Source organism: Gopherus evgoodei, chromosome 1 (assembly GCF_007399415.2).
Source record: "Gopherus evgoodei ecotype Sinaloan lineage chromosome 1, rGopEvg1_v1.p, whole genome shotgun sequence".
NCBI classification, from domain to species: domain Eukaryota; kingdom Metazoa; phylum Chordata; order Testudines; family Testudinidae; genus Gopherus; species Gopherus evgoodei.
The window spans coordinates 150733829-150751356 of record NC_044322.1 but is presented as its reverse complement, the minus strand read 5'-3'; positions in this window follow the sequence as shown (position 1 = coordinate 150751356).

Sequence of the window (17528 nt, the reverse complement as noted above, 5' to 3'; positions counted from 1 at the left end):
TTTTCCTATATTTATTTAATCTGATTCCAATCCCTATAAGCCCCTGACTCTTTTCCAGAGGCACTCTTAATTTCTCTTGATTCCTTTCCAATCTTTCTTGATGCTTTCCTTTCATACTGAAGAAATTGCTCTGTCATCTCCTCTGACAAAGCTAGCACCATATTACACCCTTTCCTGGTGCAAGAGTTGCATACAACAGCTTGAGAAACAGGTTCTCAGAAAAGATGGATGGTCTGGTGGGCACTGTGGCTTAAACATAGGCCTGGGAAAAAGCAACTCCTGGATTCAAATGCAAGTTCTCACAAGTTGCTGTGGCATTAAGCAAATCACTTAACCTCTCTGTCTCAGTTTCTTGTTTTGTACAATAGTAATAACGGGTGTTGAGGATAAATATATAATGATTGAAAAATACTTTGCAGACTACAATTATATTTATATTTAGAAATTGCTGTAGAAAGGCAGGCAGAAAGTGTTATAGTTATACTGGATGAGAAACATTTCTTCTTTTACAAATAAAAGTGATAAGGAAAATGTCATGTCCCATTTTTTTCCTACTAATATGGTTCACATCCTCCACTGACCCAAAATAGTGTTTTAATTATCCTAGAATAAACAAAGCAGTAACTTTTCTATATAATAATGTGATGTGGGAAGTTCAGAAATTCACTATTACATTTATATTTAATGTAAGACTTATTTCATAATATTTTAACATTTAATGTAATATTAATTAATTTTTAAAATCTTTTCCCTGAAATTATACAATAAAACTTGACTAATTGCTTCCACTGCTATAATTTCCTAATTTATGCATTCCCAAAAGTGACTAAAAAGTTCCCTCCACTTAAAGCTCTGTTTTTACTGCAGTATTAGCTTCTGGAACATATTTGTCGTTATTCTATAAATGAGCTACATACTTACAGAGGGGTGGTCTGGTGGTTGAGGCATAGGCCTGGGCCTCAAGAGACTGCTAGTCAGTTCCCAAATCTGACACAGACTCCTTTTGTGACTTTGAGCAAGTCAGGCTTCCGTTTAAGAATGTGCATAAATCTTTCCAGGAGTGGGGTCTTAGTCTCTGTGTTTCAGTTCCCCATCTGTAAAATGAGAATAATAGTACTTCCTTACCTCAAAGAGATATTGTGAGACTAAATCGATTCATGTTTGATGTGCTCAGATACTATAGTGACAGAGGCCATATAAGTACAATTGCGTAGATAAGGAGATACATTAACTGTTTTTAAAGAGTCTATGTAATACATCTTCTGTAAAAGTTATATGCATCTAGTTTCTCTTGTTTTTCAGACTGTGTGGAAGAGAATTTTTTTATATATTATTGGGAAACGTACATATTTATAAGGACTCAGGTCATTTTATTCAATGCTAGATGAATAGCTAATTACAAACCAAGGGAGACTCAAAATCCTGTTGTTATGAAGCTGGAGATGCAGCAAGTAGGGATATACAAAATGCAAGCATTTACTGTCTCTGGGGACAGAGAAAACTACTGTAGCAACACAATTAGTCATGTTTTCTTTTTGGAGAACATGCTTAGAATATTATTTAATTCAAAAAAAGATACATTTTGATTTTTCTAATTAAATCACAGAAGAGCTGTGTAGCCAGAAGTGAGATTTTGGGTATAGTACAGAAATTATTCCTGGAGTGTGTTGTTTTATTTGTGTCTCTCCCTGCCCCCAGCTTGTATGTCACAGGTTATGTGTCGTCTACCTGGGCTAGATTCTAGGACTCATGCTCTGTGAGCAGCGATATTAATTTCAGTGAGATACCTCATGAACTAGTGTGCTATTTGATGTAGGTAAGGCTGCTAGAATATGGCTTTTTATTTTCAAGGGTCATCAAGCATTAAAAAAAAATATTGTTCTTCTGTGATGCTCATTTATAGCTCATTTCCTAAAATGTACCTTCCCATGGCTAATAAGATTTTGGAAGCATCAGAACCTTTCCAGTTTGACTTTGAGACCAAGCTGAGATAGCAGCATTCATCCTAAAAAAATCTGCACACCACAGGAGGTTGTCTTTTTCTTTCAGTATTGGATAAGCACAATAGTAGTGCATCAACCTTTGGGTGGCTACCTGCCTGATTCAGCAGCTCTTTAGAAGGCCACCAAAAATAGTTTCAATTTCAGCAAATTAAAACAGCTTTGACCTAAATTACCTGAGGCACAGCCTCCTGACAGCCAGATGGATGAACGTTCCTGGTTGGCAGAAATGACAGCTACAAAGTTTCCCATTAAAATGACAGCAGTTACTGCAGTTTTTCCCTATAGGTAAGAAATAAGTACGGTATCAGTTCAAGACCACTGTGTGACAACTGTTGGAAAATGGTGACTTTATCAACATAGTCCCCTGTGACATGGGACATTACTAGAGCTGGTCAAAAACAGGATCTTGAATGTGAACCCCTTGGAATTTTTGACAGGGACTGATTTGAATCTCTGGATCTGAATTTTCACCTGAACTTTAGTTCAGAGTCAGATCTGTAATGGAAGGGAACTATTTTCCAGCTATGCTAAAATGTTCCAAGAACAATTGTTCTCATAATATTTTGGCCTAAGCTAGTGATTTCTCTCCAAAACAACTGATCTACTAAGATTTGCACTTTTGAGAATCAAAATTTCATGTCATGTTATTCTGGTGCATTGAATCAGAATCATCGCCTAATTTTGTCTTACAGTTAAACCCTGATTGCTATCTAGGCATTATACTTATCCAGAGGTATGGATCCAGATATTACCTCCATGACTCATCTCTACTGTTTATGTGTCAAAGGGGGTTCATCTTAATTAAATTACAGTGTGAGGTTCAGAGTTAGGCTGATAGTTTTTTTTTTACAGTGGCAAGATATTACAAATTAGGGGGCATGTTAAAATGAGGATATCAATCATTTTAGTAATGTGGAAATAATCACAACAGTTAACTATTGCTATAGGGACCTATGTTATGTCTCTTTGGACTAAATCTTGGTTTCATTTAAGTTAATGAGGGTTTTGTCACTGAATTCAATGATATCAGGATTTGGTCATTTAAGTGTATAAACAGACAGAAGAAGAAACATTACCTGAACATTATCTGTGTGGGTTTATTTATAACTGACATCTAGTGAGTACTTTTCTGTACTAACAATACCATAACGTGGGCAGAGAAGTGGCATCCAAATGATGAACTGGGCAGTGATCTGCAGGGCATGACATTGGAGACCCTACAGATCACTGCCAACATGCAGAGAAACCTTCAGTTTCTCTGGCCCCAGATGCATGTTCATGTTTCCCTGACCCCTTAGCACTGGCAGCATGGCTGCTGTACTACCCATGGCTGGTGACATGAAACCTCCCTCTGACACCAGTGACAGAGGTTATAGAGGAGTTTATTAACATTAGTTCACTTTTTGTTATGCAACTGAAATAGCTGAACATTCTGAATATTGCTATCTCTTCACCACCTAGGCATCTGGGCGTCTTGAAGACATTATACTAACTCCTCCACCCCCACCGGTCTTCCAGCTCAATCACAAAGAGCTCCACATCTTTGGTTTTAAAATGTAGAGTGTCTTGGCTGTGCAGTGAGGGATGGGAAAGCTAGCCACTTACTTGCCTTTCCTCTTTCAGCAGCCCCTCCATCCCATTTCTGCAGGATATGTGTGCTTGTGCTCCCCTCTGTGTCATGAAAAAATGGTTATAAAATATCTTTAAATTCATCCCAAATATATTAAAGTAAATCAATTCAATAAGCAAGGAAGTACAAGACATTCAAAAGGGAGTGGGGATCATTCTAGTTCATCACTAAATACTATTAAATCTTAGCTCTGTTACCCAAGGTAGAAATTCCTACAAATTCACTGGCAAACTGGGACCAATCCATAAGGGCCATGTAACTTAATAGCTGCTCTTCCAAATTCCATTTTAACCTTTCTTCTATAAAAAGCAATTCCTTAGAGTTCCCAAAGGTTCACTTCATTGATCTTTGGTTAAGAGTTACAGAACAGAACAGCAAAAAATAGACCTTATTACATTCAGTTTTTTCTTTAGTTTCAAAGCCATTATATACCCCTTTAACCTTTTTAGAAAAAAGTGCAGATACCATTGAGCAAGTTTCCAATGTTAATTTCTGTTGTTCAGTATTCCTAACAATTAAGCCTTAATCCATAAGGACTGCATAAACCCATGCTATTTCTTTTCATAATAGACTTTTTTCCCCTGGATGGTTTGTCTCTGATTTCCTATCATCCTACCTCATTACCTTTTCCCCCCTTTGTTTAGTCCTTTGCTAAGTGCAGGAACAACATATGACCATATCACAATAGAAGAGAATTCTCTGTATGCTTCTGTTGGCTTATTTGCAACAAAAACCTGTAAATCACAAGAATTCTACCATGATGTGATGTTTTTAGTTTTCTGCACCTCTTGGCAGCCTCTTTAATCTTTCCCTGTGTTGGGTGACTTGAAACCTGAAGGATTGTTTGGTGGTCCTCCTTTTCTTTCCATCCCCTTCCCTTCCCCCCCCCCGGTGTTTAAACAGGCACTTATCACTAACTAACCAATCACTGTAAACATGAATACAAAAAACAAGTGTTACCCATTAATAATTAGAGCAAACTGAATTAGAAAATGTTATTACTGTAAGGAGAGCAAAAGCAATGTTTCCCTTCAGAGATTTTACTGCATACAGTGTTTAAATGTCTTCAAATGTTGGGGTCGGGTGCGGGGAGGGGGGAGGGAAGACACATACAAGTTATCTTCCAGGATCATCTCATATCCTATCCCCACACGATAGGAGATACAAAAGACAAATGCTATGTGTTGCTGTACTCAAACACACAATGCTCTATTTGTCCCTCTGAGGGAAATTAGCTGTGAAAACGTATAGTCTGGTATTAAAGATAGAAGCTGGATATTCATCACTGTCAGGATATCCATTACTATTATGGTTTCTGTTTTCTGTCCCTAATGGCAAGATGTGAGCTTTTATTTTTGAAAAAGAAAAATGTCACTCAAAAGCAACACTTGGTAGGTCATTTGCTTGTCGTTCTTGTTAAACTCAGTTCTGTGATGCTATGGTCACGCAGGATTGACATTGCAGCCATCCAAACAGTGGCATCTTAGTGAGCTGCAAGTAACACAGGATCTTTGATATCGGTAAACTTCCTCAACTGGTGTGAACGGGTGTAGTTCCTTTGATTTCATTGGAGCTATGCTAGTTTACACCAGTCGAGTGTCAGGCCCAATAACTGATCTCTTTTTTGGAAACTGGTATAACTTTTCCCTTTATGGACAACAGTGTAGCACTAGATTTCTGATTTTATATATATATATATATATAATGTGACAATTTTTAACATATTATACTAGTTTAAAACTATGAGACTACATGGGCTTTGCTGCAGTAGGAAACTCATTAACATTCTAAAACCCACAAGGACATTTACTGTGAATTGCCACAGTGTTTTCATCTATAATAGCCTTCAAGTCTTTCATGTAGTATTTGAATTCTAATCTGATTTATTATCGTATACAGTAACAATAATGAAGACTGGAAAAGCTCTGGTGTGGGCAATCTACCAGAAAACAGATTGCAGCCTAAATAAAGCAATTAATTAAATTAAAAAGAACAATTAAAAGCATGACATAGAATTTATAAAATTCATATTGGAGTGAAAGATATATTGCAAATGACAATAGTTACATTTTTTTCACAAAGTGCATTTTCTGCATTCATATACAAAACAGATGTTGCAGGCTAGAGTTTAATGCAGGAGAAATTACCTAATCCTTTATATTATATGTGAACCAACTTCATGCTCAAAAGTACTTTGTGGTAGGAAATCACTTTTTGGACAAAAAGAACAGTGGTTTTCATTGGGTATAACAGTCTTGTTAGATGTAAACCCAGATGAAAATACAGGACAGGAATTACATCCCATTATAGAAGTTTCAAAGAAACATCTCTCTTTAAGTTTTCAAGTTAGATAGATGAATTCTGGAGTAAAAACTATACTGCTGTTTGTTGGTGAATTTTATGCATTTTATGCAGGATGTCCAGATTCAACAAAACTGAAGATGTATTATAAAAAGTATAATACACAGGGATATGTCTTCAGAGAAGGGATCTGGCAAAAACTAGCAACTAACTTAAACAACATCGGATAAGCTAGCTATTCTTTACACTAATATGGATATGTTCCAGTTCCTGCGTGCCTTTATTCAATAGTAATATCAGCAGGAGATTACAAATGCAAGGTCTAATATAACAAGACTGATATAAAAATGGTGGAGTAAAGAAGCAGTTGCTTATCTACCTATAACAATTTTTGACCAAAGAGAAAAAGGATTCAAAACTGCAAACATACTCTTCAAGAATATGAAAAATTTAACTTCCCCAGTGGAGTGCAGTGTGTTGGAGAATGATAGAGTGCACTTTGTTTGAAGTGACTGCTTGACATAACAATAAACTTGTTGAAAGAATAAATGGAGTCAGCACCAATTTTTATAAACCGTGTAGTGGTTGTGAATGTTTTAAAGACAAATATTTGGAATAGAACATACTAAACAAAAACTCCAAATACTTAAGAGCCTGTTCAGTGAAAAAACCTCTTAAATGAATAAATCTATGCCTCATGTATAAACATAACTCATTCCCCCACACACGGTCACATTCTTGCAATCCCGTGAGTGCCACTGGACACACAGGGCACCATTGTGTCTATATGGTGCAGCCTTTTGTAGAGTGTGGGTTGGAGACTCTCCAACAGGAGCTCTTGGAGCCCTGTACTTGAAGTTAGGCAGGAGCAAGGCCTCTGCATGCCCCCTTGAAGACGATGAAATCTCCTGTCTCTTAGGCAGGGCTGCCTTTACTATGCAGAAGCTGGTGCTGGAAGCAGTACTAAGAAAGTATAGTCCTTGTGATTAAGCACCTTATGCCCAGCCTTTCTGTATCATGTGAAAGTGTGGCAAGGGTGTGCCCGCCCTTTCTCCTTGCTGAGTGGCATGGGACTATGGGCAATATTGTCTATAACGTGAAACCAGTGATGTGCTACAATATGAGCTCCAAATGGGTACGTTTCTTCAAAATATTATTCATTATACTACTTAGACTTTTAGGTAAATATCTGTAACAGGAAAAGACTATTAAATACATATTTTGATGTGTTTTTTAAGAGTTGTTTACTTAAGAAATTATTCATAAAGGGACACAATCATCTTGTAAAGAATGTTTCCATCTCAATATTTTGATCTTCTAGGTCTGATCCTAATTTAAACTCAGGCCACTTTACACTACTCTTTCAGTGCAAAAGAGACTTACTACATTTACGCTTGTTTTAAGGCTCCCTTATAGTGGCCTTAGTGAAAATGAGTATCAGGCCCTCTATTACTAGAAAAGAAAGGACATGAAGAAAAATATCTCTCTCTTTCTATTTTTTTTCCAGTTTGTTTACTTTATGAATTAGACAGTACTTTATATATAATCACTTGCACTTTCTTGATAGTCATTTGTATCAATCTTATTCAGTAGCTTGATGACATTACCTGTATGTACTGATCTAGGGGCATGCACTTGTTCTTCATTTGGCTCTGAAAAAGGGATGATTGCCAGTCATAATTAGAGCTGATTGGACATTTCCTGATGAAAAGAGAGTTCTTTTGGAAAATGTCATTCATTGAACCTGAAATGTTTTGCAGAAACATCTTTGGTTCAACAAACTTTTAGTGAATCAATGCAAGGTTCTATTGTAAACCTGCCATCTCGTTGGGCTGCTGGGGGGCCTGTTTCCCGATGTCCTCAGCTTCCTGGCAGCCCTGCTGTGCCAGGGCTTCCAGGTTCCCTGCCATGGACCTGCAATCAGGCCCTGGAAATCCCACCCTTGCTGGGTTCAGCTCCAGACTCCACTACAGGGAGCTTGGAACGCCCTGAGAACCCCAGCTCTAGGTAGGACTCTCAGGGCTTCCAAGCCCCGTGTTGTGGAGCTAGGAACATGGAAGTCCTGGGCTCTTAGAGTCTTAGGCTCCAGAGCAGCTCTACTCTGTAGACTCCACCAGACTGGGGACCCTGGGAGCCCCACTAGCTACTGACTAAAATCAACATTCTTCTCAGTTTCATCACTAACGATAACAAGAACACCAATTTTACTCAGCAGCTGTTGGGCCCCAGGGAGCAGATTTTGTTTTGGAAACACCATGTGTGTCAGTGTTTCTGAAAGTAGTGATTTTTCAGGATATCCAGTTTCCTGGAATTGTGGGGGTTTTTAAATGGATTTGTTTTGATTCAGAACAAAATCAAATGTCAAAAACACAAAATTTCCCACAAACGGTGAAATTTTCCCACAATTTTTCGGCCAGCTCCAGTAATCGTGGCAGCACAGCTGAAACTAAAGAGGCAACAGACAAATGTGTCATTAGAGGGGAGAAGAGAAGGGCTCATCATATGTTTGATTAGGTGACGTTGCTCTCTAACTTACCCCCAAATATCGTTATCATTACAGCTGAGAAGAGAAATCTCTATAACTTTGAGAAGTATTTTATATAGTATGTCTGGCTTTTTAAAAGGCACTTTATCGGAAAATTGATTTTTCTTTTAAAATTAGTAACTAAAAAATGTCTCTTAAAACTAAGAATTCATTTTCCTCAAAGAAATTTTAGTCAGCAAATAGAACTTGACCTTTAATTCCCCCACTTTTTTCAATGCTATATCTATTTTTGTTTGTTTTTTAAATTGGAATAAATTTCGTACTTATGAAAGTGTAGTACTAATAGACATGGCATGAGGAAGTCACAATATGCATGATACGTATTCTTTAAGCTTTCACACACAGTAGTATCCGTATGCCTTTAATCCAAATGTGAATTGTGCCAAACTATATTGTAGTTTTATGATGTGTTAAAATAGATACAAGGATGAGATATAAAGTAATTTCCCAGTCCCCCGTGACCTAGATTAGTATCTGATTTTTATAGGTGAAAAATGAGTTCAGTAACCAAGTAATCTAGTCCCAAATAACCACTATATCCATGTGCCCCTTTCTCTTTTGGGTTTATATTAGAATGGCTTCTGCCTTAAAAGCTTTTTGTGTGCTGGAAGAAAAGAAGAAGCTGCAGTAATTTTTCCATATCACTTTCCTGTCAAAAGGGGTGACTAGGCAAGTGACCTTTTCTTTAAGTGAAAGACTGAAGTCTCCATACTTTGTAACCATGCACTTTTTATTGTTAATAAATCAGCTGTACCTTATAGGAGAGAGAATAGAACTGATGGCTAGATAGTCATGGACAGCAATGCGGTAGTGTACAAAAATTACCATAGAAAAATATTTTTCTGTACATGCCTAGGAATGTGTTGATTTTTATTTTAATAATTTAGGTATGCTAATTCTCCATGACCCAATAATACAAAAGGCAGTGTTCCATGTTGAGTTGTGAATAACTTATTAAATAAAACTTCTAATAAGGTTGAATTCAACTCAGATTTGCAGAAAGTTTTCTAACGTTGATTGATGCTGTGCTGAATTTTGAGCATGCAGAACTGGAGTTTTGCATCACCCGAAATGATGTTATGAGGAGTTTCACTTTAGATTTTTGTTTTTTTCCTTGGAATCCAAAATGTAAGAAGAAACTGAACATATGTGAACTAAAAAAAAACCCCTCAAAACAAATCCAAACACATGAGCACTTAGGACCTCAAAGCATTAAACTGAATACAATATAGCTCAAGTTGCACGTGTATAATAGTAAATTTCAGCTATTCTTAAGACAGTAGATACATATGTATATATCTTGTTTCTTAAAAATTATACAGAATTGTGAAAATCTATGGAATTAGTGCTAGTAGACATTTTACAAGTAACATTAGCATAAGCAATAGCACTGATTTAGTGACAAGACATGGCATTAATACTAAATTTACGCTATAATCTAACTTTAATTTTGTATTGCTGAGATCAGTAGATATAAATTGTTTATAAAATTATTTATTTATTAGCTTTTATGTATACCCCCTTTTTAATACTTTTTCACAAAGCAGTGACCTGCTTATGATTATGCTGCTCACTTTCATTTCAACCTTTACACTTTACCTGAACTCTTTTCAGCACTTTTTAAGTGAAAAGAGAAAATTGTGCTACCTCATTTTTCTGCTGAAAATGGATTATGAAAGTAGAATTTGAACTTTATGTAATTAACATAAAAATGCAACTATGCTAACTAACATGATTGAAAGTTTAATTTACATCCAGAGAAGACAGGAGAATCATAGCTAAGTCTTGACTCTTCTTTTTCCTCAATCTTTCACATACTCTCCTAATGTGTGTTAGATTCAGTCTTATTTAATACATTCATTAACAATTTAGCTGAGAGTATGAACCACTTAAAAATAGAGTGCATGACAGTAATTCGAGAAGGGTTTAAAAAACACTAGTGGAGAGAGAAGTAGAAAGAAACCTAGAAAAATATGGGAAGACAATAACAAAAATAAGATTCAGCTTGGTAAATGCAATGATGTATCTAGTGGAAAAATAAGCCAATGGGTTTATTTGGAATGGATGGGTGGGAAATCTGCAAAACAGTAATGGTGGATCTTGAAGCGGTTGTTGTTAAAATAATATCTTTTGTGAAAAGTCAATACACAATGAAATGAAGAGCCATCCCTTGGGTAGGGTGAATGAGGGCGACCGCTCTGGTCCCCACGCTTTGGGGGACTCCGCACTTCGACATCACAGTGTCAGATGCAGTACTTCGCATGCACCCATCAGAGTGCATGTGTGTGTGTGTTGCTTGAGGCATTCGGGGATCCCGGGGACTGATCAGGGCTGGGGGATCCCAGGGAACCAGTGGTGATCCGTGGTGGGGATCCTAATGGTGGTTCTCGGCTTCACACCACAGCGCTGCAGGCTGTGGTGATTGTTCCTGCGTGGGCCCAGTGGCAGGTTGCCCCGGAGACAGGGGGCAGAGGCAGTGGCTGCGGTGATTGTTCCTGCATGGGCCCAGTGGCAGGTTGCCCCGGAGACGGGGCAGAGGCAGTGGCTGCGGTGATTGTTCCTGCGTGGGCCCAGTGGCAGGTTGCCCCGGAGACGGGGCAGAGGCAGTGGCAGGAAGCGGCGGTGGTGGGATAGGGGTGACTGCAGGGCTGGGGAGCGAGGGCAGCCAGACAGGGGTATCCCACAGGCCGGGACATCCCAGCCCCATCTTGCAGGGGTCGGTGCTGCCCTCCTGAGGTCCCTGGCCCAGCCCACTAGCAGCAGGGTCGCAGGAAGGCCCCAGCTTTGGGACACTGTAAGAGGCCTCTTTGTGGCTGGTTATTTCTATGTGGGGCAGAGGGCTGGTCCAGCCCATCAGGTCCTGGTCCATGAGCTCCCCAAAGGGGTGCAGAGCAGCTTGGACACTGGCCTCCAGCTAGAGAGTCCATGCACAGCTCAGTCCTGGAGTGGGGTTGCCTCACGAGTTTTTTTTTAAATTATATGAACTTCATTATAATTATACATAAGAACTATAATATAATATAACTACATTATAATTATACAGCTGGGTGCTGTATAGCCTGAAGCTGCCCTTGAAGTTCGCTGCAACCAGATTTCAGCGGCCCATGCAGGCTGATTTGTTCCAGGCCTCACACACCCCTAGGGATGGCCCTGGTGAAAACCTAGTGGTATCTTCTATAACAAGGTAAGTACCTTTTTGCATATGTAGACTTTTTAATAACTTTAGAAGTTAGAGTGGGCAACATATGGCTGAAGGCAAAAAGAGGGGGGAAGGCTAAAACAGTGTTAGTTTGAGTATGCAGACATATGACGCAGTGGAAAATGGAAGGAATAGTCATCACTATTTGTATGGCTACAGATCAGGGCTATAATCTTTTATAACCTTATCCCATCTTATTCGGCTAGATGTCAAATAAGAGGCAGAATAATTCTGTCAGCTGTCAAGGTTGTCTACCATGACTTCTATTCTAGATATCTCTATTTGTGTGTGTATGAAATGTCTGTATCAATTTGTGGTGGTTGTTTTTGATTTATGTTAAAGAAAAGATGTAACACTAGAAATTGGTGTCAGTGGATACCTGCCATGTTGCCTTCATAACTCTGGCTCACATCAGGTGAATGGGGCCAGGACACATCTCTTACCAGAACTGCTATACAGCATGCCTTTATTACACCCTACTTTAGTTTTCATCTGTTTTCCGTTCCCTCCTTCCACCCCTCAATCTCTACCCCTCATCAATTCTTCTTTGCTGTTTTTTCTTACTTCTCATTCTACTTTCTTACTACTCCCACCCCAGTCACACCTTCCTTTCCCCTTCTTGTTTCCTCTCTGTTTACATTTTTGTTTTCTGCATATTTTCCCTCCTCTAAATCTTAGATTTGAGCCCAGTTGCAAAGCCTTTCATTCTTTCTGATATCCTCTCAACAGTGATGTTGGAAATTCTCTGTCCTGTACCTATTCTTGCAAGCCTATTTCTGCAATATCCTCCATGGGCAGTTTGTTTCTCATGGTGTGTCCTGGGTAGGATGGAAATCTTAACTCTGACTTCATTTGATTCACATAGAGGGTGTTAAATGTATCTCATAATGTTCATTTAATGTTTTGTAAAAGTTATTTTACCTTTTATAAACTGATTAAGAAACCAAACAAAAAACCTTCATTAGAAGCATCTGAGACATTCATGTAATCTGCAAAGGACTGACATGAAAGAATAGTTCCTCTTTCTCTTCCTTTTAAAATGCCCAAAGGTGTTAGTCCAAGTGATGGACTAAATTTATCTTATAAATCAAATCTTTTTAAAAATTAAACACAGACCTTGTTTGGGATCACAAAGTTACTTTTATAGTGCTCTAAAAATGGATTTTTCTCCACTGCCACTGCAAACGTCATTTGACTGAAACCAAATATGGTAAAAATGAATTTACTTCTAGACAGAAATATTATATGCTGAGGTCTAACCTAAATATATTTGATGGTAGGGATTTTTATTATTTATGATATTTAATGGACATAATAGGGACATTACATAAGGTAGAAGAGTGGGGAAAAAGGCCCTGACCTGCAGTATCAGAATCTAAAGCCCTGCTCCATCTGTGTGGGTAGCGCCTTAGACCTGCGTGGAGCCTCACTGATGTCAAGGGAATCTGATGTGCATTTAAAAAAATCTGCTTGAAAATCCAGGGCAAAAATGAGAATGTACAGATGGGAGACTGAAGAAATACAGTTTTGTTTTGTTTTTTTGCATTATAGATGAGGCCCTACCGAATTCACATCCATTTTGGTCAATTTCATGACCAGAGGGTTTTCAAATTTGTCAATTTCATTATTTCAGATGTCATTGTAACTGGGGTCCCGACCCAAATGGGGATCATGGGGGGAGGGTCCCAAAGCTGTTGTGGGGATGGGGGGAGTGAGGGTCACAGGATTGCTACTCTCGCTTCTGTGCTGGCTTCTGTGCAGTCTGGAAATTCCTGCAGCTGGATGAAGCTCCCAGATCTCCCCAATGCTTCTGGGAGTGCCCCAGATGGAGGCTCCTAGCTGCTAATCATGGCCAGTGATGGATTAATGCATGGACTCATGGGGCCCATGCCCAGGGACCCTGGCCAATTTGAAAAAATGAGTGCCCCGAGCCCCGGCAGGGGCCATAGAGGGGTCTGTGTGGCAGCAGCCCTGAGCCTGTCCCCCCTGAGCGCGGCTGAACCAGCAGATTTTGGGGAAGATCAGATTTCATGGAAAAGGGCTTATTTCATAGCCATGACACGTTTTTTATGGCCGCGAAATTGGTAGGGCCCTGATTATATAACTTCTGGAATTCACTGCTACTGGATATTAATGAGGAAAATAGTTTAATCGTATTAAAACACTATTTCTATAGTAAGATAGATCCTTAACTTGAGCAAACTGACAAAACTCCATTGAAGTCAATGGGACTCCAGTTTACATCAGCTATGCCTCTGGTTCAGCATTTTCAGTTATACTTGCTAAGCTAACACAAGGTCTATCAAGTCATTGTGCTTCAGGATTTAAAGTGATCTCTAGATAGTCAGAAAGGAGTGTTCTGTCATGGGAACATTGTATTACTAACCAGGTGCATTACAGGTGGCTTTCTCTTTCCTATTGCCTTTTGTATGCCGTTGGCAATTTCCAGAAGCAATAGTGGAAAAAGTTAAATAGCTGTTATTCTTATTTTATTTTAAGGCAGAGGGCTTCCCTCTCTTTTTCTGAACACTAGATTAATCTCCATTATAAATCATTTACCAATTACTGTCTCAACACAAAAAGTAAAGGCACAATCCCATTTGTCAGCCAGTATTTCCTATTTGTATGGTACATGAACATTTATTACATTTGTTAAACTAGTGACTTATTTTCCACTGAGGCAGTATATTAGACAAGATAGAATATTCTATTTTGGTTTAGGAAATGCTGTGTTCCTATTTCTTCTTAAGATATTGATGTAAAAATGTAACTTCTTAAGGATATGCGTTTAGCTCAAAGCACAAAGCGTTTGCAGCTTATTTTACATTATCCAGTAGCGTAAATGGGGGAATAGTACAACTGAAGCACTTAGCTTTTTTATGTTCTTTGAAAGATTTACAGAGAAATGGCATCTGATCACATTTCAGCAGTCTTGGTAGGGCCAAAATCCCTACCTATCTTGCAACTCCAGTGTTTCAGACTAGTATTTTATTTTAATGTGTTTTTAAACTAAGAGATCACCTCAGAGGCATTGTTTCTCTATAACAAGGAATATATTTCATCTCTTATTTTAATAAGTTAGTAGATTAATAGGAAAATTAATTCAGTGTGTGAGCAAAACTTTGATTTCATTGATTGAAATTACAGATGTGAATGTTGTCATCATATTAATTGATATAATATTTTGTAATAACTGGTCCTATATGAATTTCTAGTGTTTATATTGGATCATTTCAACAGAATAAAATTTAACATATTGCTTTTATTCTGGTAAATTACAGGGTGTCATGTTTTAAAGAGAAAATATAATGGAGAGCGAATTGAATGGCCAAAACATTGTGAAGAGTGAAAAGAGGATATAATTGTTTTACATAATACTGGAGTTTTTAAAACATAAAATAAAATATTGAGGATACAGCTATATATTTTTTTCTTTTTGAGTTGGATTTGACAGTAGAACAGCTATTAAAATATTCGTAGATGTTCACAGGCCTCGTAATTAGGATTCAAGAGGCATTATTTTTGTGACAATTCAGATTCAGCGTTTAGTGTTTGTGCTAGGTCAGAAGGTGATCATTTTTTTTCTTTGACATAGGTGGAAAGGGACACCAACAGAAGCTGGTCTAATAAAAATTATTACCTCACCCACAGTATCTCTCTAATAGGTGGAAAGGGAAAGAGAAATCACCCTCTCTACAATCTTCCCTTTTGCGAGAGGTGTACCTGTTTCTGTTAGGGCAGGGTTTCTCAAACAGGGGTTGACGCTTTTGTAGGGAAAGCCCCTGGCGGGCCAGGCTGCTGTGTTTACCTACCCTGTCTGCAGGTCCGGCCGATCACAGCTCCCACTGGCCATGGATCACTGCTCCAGGTCAATGGGAGCTGCTGGAAGTGGCGTGGGCTGAGGGACTTACTGGCCACCGCTTCCAGCAGCTCCCATTGGCCCAGAGCAGCGATCCACGGCCAGTGGGAGCCGTGATCAGCTGGACCTGCAAACGGGGCAGGTAAACACGTCGGCCCGGCTCACAAGGGGCTTTTCCTACACAAACGGCGACTCCTGTTTGAGAAACCCTGTGTTAAGACTTGTAGCTTCTTCAGCCAAATCATGGCCACAAAGACCAAATTTAAATCTGGCAAAGGAGGGACAATCACTGCAGCTATCAGTCGAGAAATTGTTTTCCACAGTGCCCTATCCTTAGCAAGAGATGCAGAGACGATGTTTCAGTGGTAACTGTTCTTAGTCATCCAATAGGACCTGTGTCTATGTCCCTTCTCCGTGCTGATAGAGCAGTGGGAAGAACAGACAAAGCCGAATTAGGGCATCAGCTAGAAATTCAAGCTGATCCATGATCTAAGAGCATGCAACAAAGAAACCATAGTGTACATCACAGATGCCATGGCTGTCATACAAATGGTAGCTGGAGACAAATTTCACACAATCAGTGAATTGACTGCTGAGTACTTAGGGCAGGCCCTAAAAGAATTTGACATAGTTAATTCTGTAATAGACGTCTTCAACAAATATGACAACAGTAATTCTCTGACAATGTAGAAATGCAGCACCAAACAGGAGGTAAGGTTGGATACAAGAAATACCAGGTGATGGGTGGACACCTTATGCCTCTAGGAAAAAGTTTCTAAACATGGCATCCAACAAGCAGTCATTCGTAAAATTCTTCTGTGAATATATGGTCAAAATGCATCAGGAAATGTAGGAACACATCCCACACTTTTTCTTGCTAGAGGCTTTTCTAGAGGTGCAGGAGCAAAGTCCAGCACCACTACAGGTGTCAAAAAGCCCAAGACTTGTACAATACTCAAGAGAAAGAGGACACAAGGATGTTTCTGCATGTTGTATGTTCCAATATGGCATTTGGATCTCTTGGTGTCAAAGGAAACATAGTAATTAGGTCACCAAATACAGATATTTTGGTCCTTGATGTTTAGTATTTTCCAAAAATGGAACACATGCAGATAAGATGGATTGAGACAGGTACCATTATTAGCACAACTGACAAGTGTCACTTCATACCTGGGCATGCCATTTGTGATGCATTTATTCCAGATTTCCTGCTGTACACGCATTAAGAAGATGACACTCTGTCTCATCCCTATTTGATATTGGGAAAACATCTCTATTTAATGCTGTCAAAACAAAGGGAGCTTACTGTTTTAGAGATTTCAATTGGGAGAGAGTAATGGACAAGCCACAATTTAGGAAGCAGACAGCAGTGCTGTATGACCAGAGACAGAGAGAGAAAATGAGATCCAAAGGGACCTGTATTGCTTGCACCTCAATCTAGCCATCATACAAGACAAGTCAGTGGCCACACTCCCACCATGTAAGGACAGTTTTGAAGAGCATGTCAAAAGAGCATCTTGGCAGACAAAGATTTGGATGTCTTCACACACAGGTAAACAAAATATTGGATCACAATTGCAATATGGATAGAAAAATGTGGATGAACTCTTTCCTGTATTCTTCAATGGCCTTATGGCATCTGAGCTTCTACAAGACCTTATCTCGCTCTATATCAGTAGTGGTCACTGCACAATCAACTATTTCTCTAGTCAAAACAATCTTCCATGCATAGAACTATGCACATGCCAAAGCATGAAGGCTATGATAACCCATGCACTCTTGACGGAGATCATAATGTTGAATGAGATGATTATGATGATGATATGGACTGGAAATCCAGTACTATTGCATTCAATGATACCCATACAAAGTTAGCATTAAATTTTACCCTTTAGATTGTTGTTGTGATGCTTTGAAGTCACAAAGAAATCCATACCTAACAGAAACAAATGCAAATAAACTAACAGGAAAAAATGCAAATGTTTCAAAGT